Below are 12,425 nucleotides of genomic sequence, written 5' to 3' on the forward strand. Positions count from 1 at the left end.
TGGGAACCATCGAATGTGACAAAAGTACAATCACATGTGATATTGGTACTGCATAATGTGATGATAGTATCATCAAATGTGAGAAAAAAAAATAAAAGAACTACCGAATGTGATAAAAATACAGTCACATATGATCTTCGTACTACGTAATGTGAGGATGGTACCATAAAATGTGGAAAAAAAAAATAAGGGAACTATCGAATGTGACTAAAGTATAATCACATGTGATGTTGGTATTGCGTAATGTGAGGATAGTACCATCAAATGTGAGAAAAACATAAAGGAACCACTGAATGTGACAAAAATACAGTCACATGTGATGTTGGTACTGCACAATGTGAGGATTGTACTATCAAATGTGAGAAAAAATAAAGGAACCACCGAATGTGACAAAAATATAGTCACATGTTATGTTTGTACAGCGCAATGTGAGGATGGTACCATCAAATGTGAGAAAAAAATAAGAAAACCACCAAATGTGACAAAAATACAGTTACATATGATGTTGGTACTACACAATGTGAGGATGATACCATCAAATGTGAGAAAAAATAAATGAACCACTGAATATGACAAAAGTACAATCACATGTGATGTTGGTACTATACAATGTGAGGATAGTACCATCAAATGTGAGAAAAAAATAAGAGAACCACCGAATGTAACAAAAGTACAATCATATGTGATGTTGGTACTGCACAATGTGAAGATGGTACCATCAAATGTGAGAAAAAATAAAGGAACTACCGAATGTAACAAAAATACCGTTATATGTGATATTAGTACTATATAATGTGATGATGGTACCATCAAATGTGATGTTTTGGTAACCTGGTATAGCAGGTTGCCTACTAATGGGTACCGTACATCTCAAAAAAAAGGAGGGTACGTTAGAATTACCCATATAATATAAGGATGATACCATTAAATATGATATTTTAGTAACCTAGTATAGGGTAATTCTAACGTACCCCTCCTTTTTTTTTGGGGGGTACGTTACCCATTAGTAGGCAACCTGATATACCAGGTTACCAAAACATCACATTTGATGGTACCATCATCACATTGTGTAATACTAACATCACATATAACTGTACTTTTGTCACATTCAGTAGTTCCCTTATTTTTTCTCACATTTGATAGTACCATCTTCACATTATGCAGTACCAACATCACATGTGATTGTACTTTTGTCACATTCAATAATTCCATTATTTTTTTCTTACATTTGATGGTACCATCCTCACATTGCGCAGTACCAACATCACATGTGACTGTACTTTTATCACATTCAGTGGTTCATTTATTTTTTCTCACATTTGATGGTACCATCCTCACATTGTGCAGTACCAACATCACATGTGACTGTATTTTTGTCACATTCGGTGATTTCCTTATTTTTTTTCTCACATTTGATGGTACCGTCCTCACATTGCGCAGTACTAACATCACATGTGACTGTATTTTTGTCACATTCGGTGGTTCCTTTATTTTTTCTCACATTTGATAGTACAATCCTCACATTGTGCAATACCAACATCACATGTGACTGTATTTTTGTCACATTCAGTGATTCCTTTATTTTTTTTCTCACATTTGATGGTACTATCCTCACATTGCGCAGTACCAACATCACATGTGATTGTACTTTACTCACATTCCATGTGACTGTACTTTACTCACATTCGATGGTTCCCTTATTATTATTATTTTTTTACATTTTATGGTACCATCCTCACATTACGTAGTACCAAGATCATATGTGACTGTATTTTTGTCACATTCAGTAGTTCTTTTATTTTTTTTCTCACATTTGATGATACTATCCTCACATTACGCAGTACCAACATCACATGTGACTGTACTTTTGTTACATTCGATGATTCCCATATTTTTTTCTTATATTTTATGGTACCATCCTTACATTACGTAGTACCAATATCACATATGATTGTACTTTTGTCACATTCGGTGGTTTCCTTCTTCTTTTTTCTCACATTTTATGGTATCATCCTTACATTGCGCAATATCAACATCATATGTGACTGTACTTTTGTCACATTCGGTAGTTCTCTTATTTTTTCTCACATTTTATGATACCAGCCTCACATTGCGCAGTACCAACATTACATGTGACTGTACTTTTGTCACATTCGATGGTTCCTTTATTTTTTTTATCATATTTTACGGTACCACCCTCACATTGAGCAGTACTAACATCATATGTAATTATACTTTTGTCACATTCAATCATTTCCTTCATTTCCTTATTTTTTTTCTTATATTTAATAGTACTATCTTCACATTATGTAACATCTACATCACATGTAATTGCACTTTTATCACATTTCCTTATTGTCTTATTTTCTCTCACATTTAATGGTACTATCTTTACATTGAGTAGTACCATCGTGCTGCGCTTTCCTATAATAAAAAATGGATTCACATCCCATAGGTATTGCAATACCCCACAAATCTCAGTCATCCATTTAATCTAAAGACTCATTTACTTGACACCTCATCATACCAGGCTGGCAATCCATGTGCTCAGCTCTTTGCCAATTCAATTTGCTCTCTCCTCACTACTTCCTGCCTAAGCTTCTCATCAGATCCAAAAAAATTTCAAAATATTTCTATCTTCCACCAAACCTTTGTCTATGGCTGAATCTCCATGGCTATAGCTAGCAGCCACCAAATCCCTCACCATAACCGGTGATGCTTGCCACTATGGCATTCCCCTCGTCTCACTATTTCTCTCTCTCTCTCATCTGGGTTTCTCTGTTTTCTTCTTCTCTCAAGCCCAACCGTGGCCGAGCTTCTGCTTCCACTCACACCTATCGCAGTTGGCGGTGCTTCTCATCGGTGTCACAACCACTGGTGGCTGCGGGTCCAGCTCTCTTATTCTTTATTTTCATTCTCTTTTATTTTTTTTTTCAATTTTTTTTTGCCTTTTAGACAAGACTGAAACCCCTTTGACACCCATTTTGTTTCCTTTTTTTATTAGTTTGATGAATAACATTTTTTTAAAGTTTTGATTAGCTTGATGAATGGGTTTTCTTGTTTGGATTTTTGGTATTAGCAATAACTGTTATTATTGGCATTTTAAAAGTTGGTTTTTGGGTGGGCATTGAAGATGTTTGTTGAAGTGCTTTATAGAGTTTTAGTTTATCTCTCTGTATTCTGCCTTTTTTTTGGATTTTTATGCTAAAATGTGATGCTATGTGTATGGAAATTGGACTTTTTTTTATTAGCTTGATTAATGGGTTTTCTTGTTGAGTGTAAAGCTTGATGGTTTTGCTTGAGTTTGAAAATTGGGGCTTTGCAATATGGCTGAATCTGTTGTGATTGAATGAATATGGGTTTTCTTGTAATTGTTGTGTGTATGGGTCTCTTAGCTTTGGCATTTTGGAAATGTTGATACTAAATCTATGATTTTTTCCTCTGATCCAAATTTCTTTGCCTAAGAGTATCCATTTCTTATTCCTTAGTTTCTTTCACTGAAACATAACTATGATTCTTAGCTTGATAATAATTTCTTAGTTTGAAGTTTGTCACAATGGATCAGTTTTTTCTCATTCCCTATGTTACTGCTGTGGTTTGAGTTGTGAAATGCACTGAAGATGTTTGAGAAAATATACCTATTGAAATCCAACTTATTTGGTCTTGGGTGTCTGTGTTTCCCTAGGTTATCAATTAAGTAGAGTGGTGTATGTGTTCGTTTTGACACTTTAATGATCTAAAATCTGGTTTATTTGATGGAAAACCAAATTGTGCAAGTATCTTTGTTAGTGGCTTTGTAATGAGAATGTTGTGCATCTGTCTCCTTAGGTTCTAATTAATTGGAGTAATACATGTGTTTTTGTCACATTTTTGAGCCTATAGAGTAAAAATATTTCATTTAAAGTCATCGTATCAAGAAATATGTAAATGTATGTAATTATTTGGCCTAATTAAACAGCCATGTGATGCATCAGTAAGTATTGGGCTATTGATTCACTTTTGGGCTATTGATGTGATTTATATACTGTTCGTACAATTAACAGCTCAGATGTATTGTTTATTTATTTATTTTTCAAAATGTTTTTAGGTTGAAGTACTGATTAGTTTAGTTTTTGCAGATAAGCAAGGCACTTGCTGGAGCTGACAGAAAAGATCTGCTGAGGAAGTTGCCAAAATTTATATATGATAAGGAGAAAGCTTTGGAGGTGAGAAGCTGTTCCTGCATTCGCAATCCTTTAAATTATTCATTTTGTGTGTATGCATGTTTGTTAATGTGTTCAGCTTTGAAAGTAAAGTCTTTTTGGTTACAAATAAAGGCCTACTTATGGTTGGTTGTCATAAGACAAACAAGAAAAATATAATGGTTTGTATCTATAAGTAAGCTTTATGAATTGTGCTTCAAGAAAAAAAAAACACTGTACAAATTGTTTGTGTTTACTTGTATTTTCATCCTCTTTTAACTATTATTGATATTGTTTTAGTTATCTTTTTTTTTTTTTTTTTTTTTTTTTTTTTATTTTTATTTATTTTTTTTTTTTTAAATGTTTGCAATGCATTGATATTGCATTAGTGGTGTGATGACTACAGAGAACCCGCAAAATATTAACGGAGAAGATGGCTTAGTTGAATTCAGCCATAGATGATGTTTCTACTCAGCTTCATGGAGATGATGCCCCTAATGGAGTTGCAGTGAATTCAGATGAAGTTGGAGCTTCAATGTAACAGAATATTTGTTGTAATTGCCATAAACTGTCACTACTTACGTGTGATTAGTACTGGAAAAACAATGTTTTGAATCCTTTATCCCTTTTAATTTTCTATTCGGTTAATAACTTCAGGTTGATTGTACTTATATAAAAAATTTACTAGAAATGATAGCAAAATATGATTTGTTTCACAGTAATCTTCTCTTAGTAGTAATTATTTATATTTAGGTACTAATTGTTCTCTCATGTGCTATTCTCACATTCCTACAATAGTTGTGGATTTTTTTTTTCACACAATCAGTAGCAGATTTTCCACCTGAGATTGCACACTTGAGCTTACGAATAGTGCAATGGTTTTAACTCTCCCTTTCCTTTTTCTTGTTTTGTATTAAAATAAATTTTCAAAGAATCCTTAGTTGCTAGTGCTTAACTTCAAGATGCAAGATGAGCTTCATATGTTAGTAGAAAAAAGCTTTCACGCTCAAGTGAATCATTTAAAAGCTTAAGACAATCATAGTTATAGTAATCTCCTAATTTCTGTGTGACTTAGAAATTTGCCTTCAAATTCAAATTATAACAATCAAAACACTAAAAATGTGTAATTCACTCAAAAACTAAAATATTAATATCAGGTAAGAAGGGAAAAAAGAACATAAAAAAATATACAACAAATCTTTTTTTTTTTAGAGATAATTACAACATGCTTCTAACCTGCAGTTCGAACTCTTTTCTTCCTAAACCCCCAAACACTTTGTGCATGAGGAAGTGTCAATTCAGTTACAAGGCCTTTGGCAGATACCTCAAATCATTAAATTAAACAATTAAAATACAATATTACTTTTTGTCATCTATATAAATTTAAATTATGATTTCGAATATGTACCCTTAACCAAACCTCTCTTTTCTCAATTTTATTAAGTGTGCCAAAATAGACAAAACTGTACCTTTGCCACGTTCGGTTGTACTCGTATTTTTTCTGACATTTAATGGTACCATTTTCAAATTGTGCAGTACCAAAAATCACATGTGACTATACTTTTGTCACGTTTGGTGATTCAATTATTCTTTTCTTGCAAATGATGGTTCTATTATTACATTAGGTAATACTAACATCACATTTGACCATACTATTCTCACATTCGGTGGTACTTTTGTTACATTCAATGATTCCCTTTTTTTTTTTCTCACCAATTACCATAATACCGATGAAACCTAAAAAATGACCAAAATACCCTTAGAACCTAAAAAATGACAAAATAACCCTGAAACTAAAATAAATAAAATAATAATAATAAAAACTACTTACCAAAAAAAACCCAAAATATGACCGAAATAACCATGAAAACTAAGAAATGACCAAAACACCCTTAAAACAAACAAAATTGACCAAATAATCTTGAAACTTAAAAAATGACTGAAATTACCATAAAATCTAAAAAAAAAAATTACTAAAATAACCACAAAACTAAAATATGACCAAACTACCCTTACAAAAAAAAATGACCATAATGCCCTTACAAAAGAAAATGACCATAATGGTCCCTATACATAGAGAATATCTAAAAATACCCTTAGAAATTTAACAAAGAGTCAATTCGGGTTAGCGTGTCGGGTTTGTGTCGTGTTGAGATAAGGGTATTTGACTAAATGACTCAACCATAACCCGACCCATTTAATAATCGTGTCATGATCCTTTAACCCTAACCCGATCTGTTAATAAGATGGGTTGACTTGACCCAACCCATTTGACACGCTTAATAAACGAGTCATGTTGGGTTGATATGAATGTAACATAACCCATTTCAACCTGCATAATATTAAATATAACATCCATCTAGAAATAATTTAGGGTTTGTAGGGTTTAGAGATCTAGGGCTTGTAAAGTTTCAATTTCCAATTATATCCCTAGTAAGTTTTTGTAATTACTCATTTTTCTTTTTAAATTTAAAATATATGTAGGATATAAAAGGTATTTGAAAAATCTAAAAAAAAATGAATATTTATTTGTTATACGAGTTAAACAGGTTGTGTTAAGTGGGTCATTTCGGGTTAAAAAAAAATCCAACCTAGCCCATTATAAGGGTTCAACTTAACCCAACCCAACCCACGTGGGTCGGGTTGGGTTGGTTGAACTCATGGGTTGGACAACTTTTTTTTTTCCCCATTATAATTAAATTAAGCATTAGAACAACACCACTACAATTAAAAGAAAATTTATAACCAAATAATCATAAACATAACGGCAAACAAACACAAACCATATAAGATAAACTTAGGGTTTGGGTTTTATATGTGCAAGTTAGATTTGAGCTTATATAAAAGAATAAAATAAGTTATCTAATAGTATATTTACATGAAAAAGTTTTAAGTGACAAGGATGCTTGCTTTGACATGACACATGTTAGAGAAGAAGAAAGTGATAGCAAGAACGTAAAAAGGACACAAGATGTACATGGAAAACCCTAGGAAAAGGGATGAAAAACCACGGTTTGAGCAAAAATTGAATGTTCTTGCTTTGTTCAAATTTGTATTATGTGGGGAAAAGAGGTCACTCTTGTACAATAAAGGTGTTCTTCCTTAAAGAGAGACCTTGTTTTCTACCTTCCTATCTTATCAACTTTCTACTCTCTTCTTCAAATATTTACTAGGGTTTTTACCCTAAAATATAGCTTAATGTTCCTCTTATAATTTGAGGAATATGGCTAAGTACAAAGATAGGTGTCAAGTTATCATTTCTCTATTTTGGACCTTTCCATAGTTGTGATATGGAAAGTTGACTAGAGGATAGAGATTATGCCAACGTGGCACTGAGACCTGTGGGTAGGTGATTTTGCCACTGCTTGGGAAACAAGTCATGGACATTGAGAGAGACATCAGGAGTACTGTAAATGATACATGTGTCTCTAAGGTAGTCCAACATGCATTCAACCAATAAGGGGTGTCCCTATAGTTGCTGACCTTAGAAAGTCACTATCTCCTTTTTCGTGAGTACTTGAGTCCCATGTTAGGTGCATATCTTACTTTCTTCCCAAAGTAGTCATGCATTTGGCACGGACCAAGAATAGGATCTTTTAGCCAATGCTTCCTCTTCCTTTACTCACAATCTCAGCCATTCCAAGTGTAGGGTCCAGATCCAACCACATATGCATTCTCCCATATCTTAGTAGTGTAATGTACAGGGTTTATTTAGGAAGAGGGGCAAAAATATATATATATATAATATATTTTTTTAATTTAAAAATATATTAAATATAGATGGGTTAGGTTGGGTTAGGCAGGTTTGTAAATCTCATGACCCAAACCTAACCCGACTCACTGTTAAAAAAAAAAAAAAAAAAATCATGACCCAACCCAACCCACCATCTCCTAAGAATTGACCTAACCTAGTGGGTTGGGTTGGGTCGGGTCGGGTCGATTTTGGTGGGTTGGCAATTTCACTACACACCCCTACCCTTAGTACCTAAAAAATGACCAAAACTCCTTCAATTCCCTCTAACATTTAAAAAAAAAAAATACCATTGCAACCTACAAAATGATCAAAATACCATTAGAACATAGAAAATGACTATAATGCCCCTGAAATCTAGGAATGACTCTCTCTCTCATTTCTTGTAAATTCACCTCCTTTGACATAGAAAAGGAGCTAAAAGTGTGAATTGGATTGTCTTCTTTTGCAGTATCAGTTTGCAAACTACTCCAGTCCTGAGTACAAAGACAGTGGTAAAGGATATTTGAAGCTTCAGCTGATTAATCAGAGATCAGATTTCTCATTTGCACTATTTTTTTGGTGGCTTATCAAATGTATGCTCACAAATGTCAATATCTGCATATTTACATGATAACTTATTTGTTTTAGTTGAAGCAATATTTCTTATGCAATGAAATATTATGTTTTCTTGTTTAGTTCTTTGAAAGAAAAAAAAAATATTCATCTTTTGATATTTTGGAAATTTCATATATAAACAATGCTTGTGATCACTTTCTAATAGAATGAAACCCTTTTTTTATTTTTTGTAACCAACTTCAGCTCATTGGTCGAACTCCTCTTGTATATCTTAACAAAGTCACTGAAGGCTGTGGAGCTTATATTGCTGTCAAGCAAGAAATGATGCAACCTACTGCTAGTATCAAAGACAGGTATCTTCTTTCTTCCTCATAATGATAGATTTACTAGCATATATTTCTTGTTATTACAGTTTAAAACACACATTACTGACTACATTTTTATGATTAAAATGTATAATTGTTTTGTTTATTTCTGTTCATAGAGCAGCACATGCCATGATTGTGGATGCTGAAAAGAAAAACTTAATTACCCTGGGAAGGTTAGCTGAATACTTAACTTAGTGATCTATTTATTTTTCCCTTGTTATAAGATATTTTTGTCTTAAACTTATACTGCAGCTTCAGGTTTGTCTAATTTAGTATAAATGTTATGTTAGATAACTTTGATAGAGCCCACATCAGGAAATATAGGGATCAGTATGGCATTTATCTCAGCCCTCATAGGATACAAAACGGTTCTAACCATGTCCTCTTACACAAGCTTGGAGAGGAGAGTAACTATAAGAGCATTTAAGCTGATTTAATTCTCACTGATCCCACCAAGGGGATGGGGGGAATAGTTAAGAAGGCATATGATCTTTTGGAATCTACACCAAATGCTTTCATGCTCCAGCAATTTTCAAATCCTGCCAACGCCTTGGTAGTTATCCTGCCTTTAATTTTCTCCTGTAACTGAAAAGTCTTTATTGGCATCATGTAGGATAAAATTTTCTATGCTACATAATTATCTTAAATTATATATAGTTTAGAATCAATTCGAATCTGGTATATACATTATTCATCCTCTCCTGCTTAGTGGATGGTGGATATGTGATTGACCTCAAAACGGAAAACAGGTGCATTTTGAAACTACAGGTCTTGAGATATGGGAAGATACTTATGGACAAGTTGACATTTTTGTCATGGTAATTGGTAGTGGAGGCACTGTCTTTGGGGTTGGACAGTACCTTAAATCCCAAAATCCTAATGTAAAGGTAATGATTCATGATTTGCCCACATTCACCCTTATAATTTTGTTTCATTCCTTGTTAATATTTTAGTTGATTTCTTGTAGATATATGGAGTAGAACCTGCAGAAAGTAACGTATTGAATGGTGGTAAACCAGGTAAAATTCATGCTATTTTCTTTCTTATCTAGTTCCTTTTTTTTATAACCTCTGAAGAGAACAAAGTTGGAAAATTTTCAAATTTATATTTTTTTCGTCCAACTGATATCTAATAATGGAAGACTATAAAAGTAATGAAGATACAGACTTTGTAACTTTCAAGTTTATCTATGCCTTTGTAGATAACATTGTCCTGGTAAGAGAAGTTAACACTCTAATATTGTTGAAATTTTGAATCAGGTTCTCATCAGATTACTGGCAATGGGGTTGGGTTCAAACCAGATATTTTGGACATGGATGTAATGGAAAAAGTTCTTGAGGTAAGTGTTGTTGATGATGCTGTTAGCAATGACAGAAAGATTTTAAAAAGAATATAGTATTCTTGCTAATAGTTTTGGTTTTCCCTAATTGTCATGTTGAAACTTATCTGGTAGGTTAGTAGCGAAGATGCAGTAAATATGGCCAGGGAATTAGCGTTGAAGGAGGGACTTATGGTAATTACTCAAATAACTCTTTGAAGCATATCTATCTCTACACTTTCATGGGTGCTCACAACTTAATTATATCAGCTGATGCTACTGGAGAACGCTTTCTGTGCTTCAGTAACATCTTTTTAGTACCCCCAGATGGACCCAACAAGATGATATCTGGAATGCTATTACGCATTTTATAACTTCGATCGTCCTGGTTAATGCAAGTAGGAATATCATCTGGAGCCAATTGATTTTGCATAAGATAGCTTCAGGATATGCAAACAAATTATAAAGATCAACTTTATTTGTCTATTATCTTATTCTTCTTTAATTCACAAGATTTATACATGAAATGTGAATAAGGTTATATTCTGAAAAAATAATTCTGTTTCCAAAATTCATTTCTCTACACATCACCAGTTTTGGTTGTGAAAAAGCTTCTAATTCAATCAACACAAGCAAATGGTGTTCTTTATTATCAACATCTCTAGTGTTTCTGTTCTTATGTAACCAATTTGATTCAAGTATTAATGCCCATAAATGGCTGTTGATTGTTTGAATTTCAGACTATTCATCCAAGTTTTGGGGAGCGATACTTGTCATCTGTCCTGTTTCAAGAGCTGAGGAAAGAAGCTGAAAACATGCAACCAGTTTCAGTTGACTAAAGCTTTTGATTGGCTTGCTCAACAAAAAAGGAAAGCTCTCTTGTGGAACTACAATACTACATATATGCAGCAATGTATTTTCTTTTTGATGTTTGGTAGTGGGCTAGAACTTTGTTTTGTTGTAGCATAATAAACAACTGAGGTTGATATCAGATACTATGTACTAAAACATAGGGTCTTACATGTGTACTTGAGTCATGTGGTTCAATATAAGTGTTACATGTAACAATTTACAGCTATTGGCAATTATGAGATTGTTTTTTACCTCTCTAGAGTGGAGCTTGATAATAACGGTTGTATTTTTATTATTATTATTATTTTTTTGTTCCAACTTTGGCATGTAACAATTACAGCTAGAATACAAACACAAACAAAGATTGTTCATGAAAAGAGCTTCCTGGACACAAACATAAGTCCAGACTTCATTATGATTGGTATGTAAGAACCTTTAGACAACGGTAGCTTTGACATGGAGAAGCTTCATTGTTTCTTTAGGACATATCTCTTGCATATAATATTCAAGCTTTACAACTGAGGCTTTATATATATGCTTATATTGCAGTATAAATATTAAGTATAATAATTCCTCTAGTGTTATATACAAAATGGATTAAATTTAATAATGTGATTACATTCGCTTAATAATGTGATTATACAAAACATGTAATTCCTCTAGTGTTGAAATATTATATTTACATGTGAACAAAACATGCTAGTTGCCTAGGCTTTATATTTGTAGCATTCTTCAGCCATAGAGATATTTTTTCCTGCCTAGCTCTGACATTGACAACTACTCCACAAATTTCATCTCCATGATCAAATTGTTATCCAACCATAGCTAGCAACTAATTCCAGCACATTCAGAAAATTAGATACCACATAAAAATGTTGATTAGGAATTTAAATCACTAGCATGGTCTGAAACATACTGTATATAGCCAACAGGCATCAGATTTCCCACCAAGATCCAAAAACTAATCTGCAGAAAATACAACCAAATCACTTACACTTATTACTCAAGACACAATCTTTAATAAAATATACCTGAAGATGAAGTGCCACTCCAGCGCTTATTATTCAAGACACAATCTTCAATATAATATATATTTTGCTTCTAAGCCAAAAGAGATTGCCAAAATAGTTAAGAGTACTTGCTTTACCACATTAAAACTAAAAACTATAATTTATCACATTGTACTCAATATTCTACAAGGAAGACACATATTTGCTAGTCTGGTAAAAGGCCACAAATTGTGTAATTGACTTCTAAAAATAAACTCTTCATCACCAAATCTACAAAGCATACATGACACTTTTACCAACCACCAAGGAGTAAATAGTCTAATCAATGGAAAATTCATTGGTTGGACAAAACAAAATGAAGCTTTTTTTTTTCATGCACTTGTTTTT

General features: G+C 32.9%; 1 long non-coding RNA gene and 1 pseudogene across 1 annotated transcript; one reads left to right on the top strand and one right to left on the bottom strand.

Moving 5' to 3' along the window:
- Positions 1 to 670: 670 nt before the first annotated feature.
- LOC115992215 lies at positions 671 to 11,061 on the top strand (annotated as a pseudogene).
- A 728-nt stretch (positions 11,062 to 11,789) lies between these two features.
- Positions 11,790 to 11,990, bottom strand: LOC115989529. The gene is made up of 2 exons (XR_004091978.1): positions 11,945 to 11,990; positions 11,790 to 11,860 (listed from the first exon to the last, which is right to left on the bottom strand). It is a non-coding gene; the product is annotated as an uncharacterized LOC115989529 (long non-coding RNA).
- Positions 11,991 to 12,425: the final 435 nt, after the last annotated feature.

Source organism: Quercus lobata, chromosome 5 (genome assembly GCF_001633185.2).
Source record: "Quercus lobata isolate SW786 chromosome 5, ValleyOak3.0 Primary Assembly, whole genome shotgun sequence".
Taxonomy (NCBI): domain Eukaryota; kingdom Viridiplantae; phylum Streptophyta; class Magnoliopsida; order Fagales; family Fagaceae; genus Quercus; species Quercus lobata.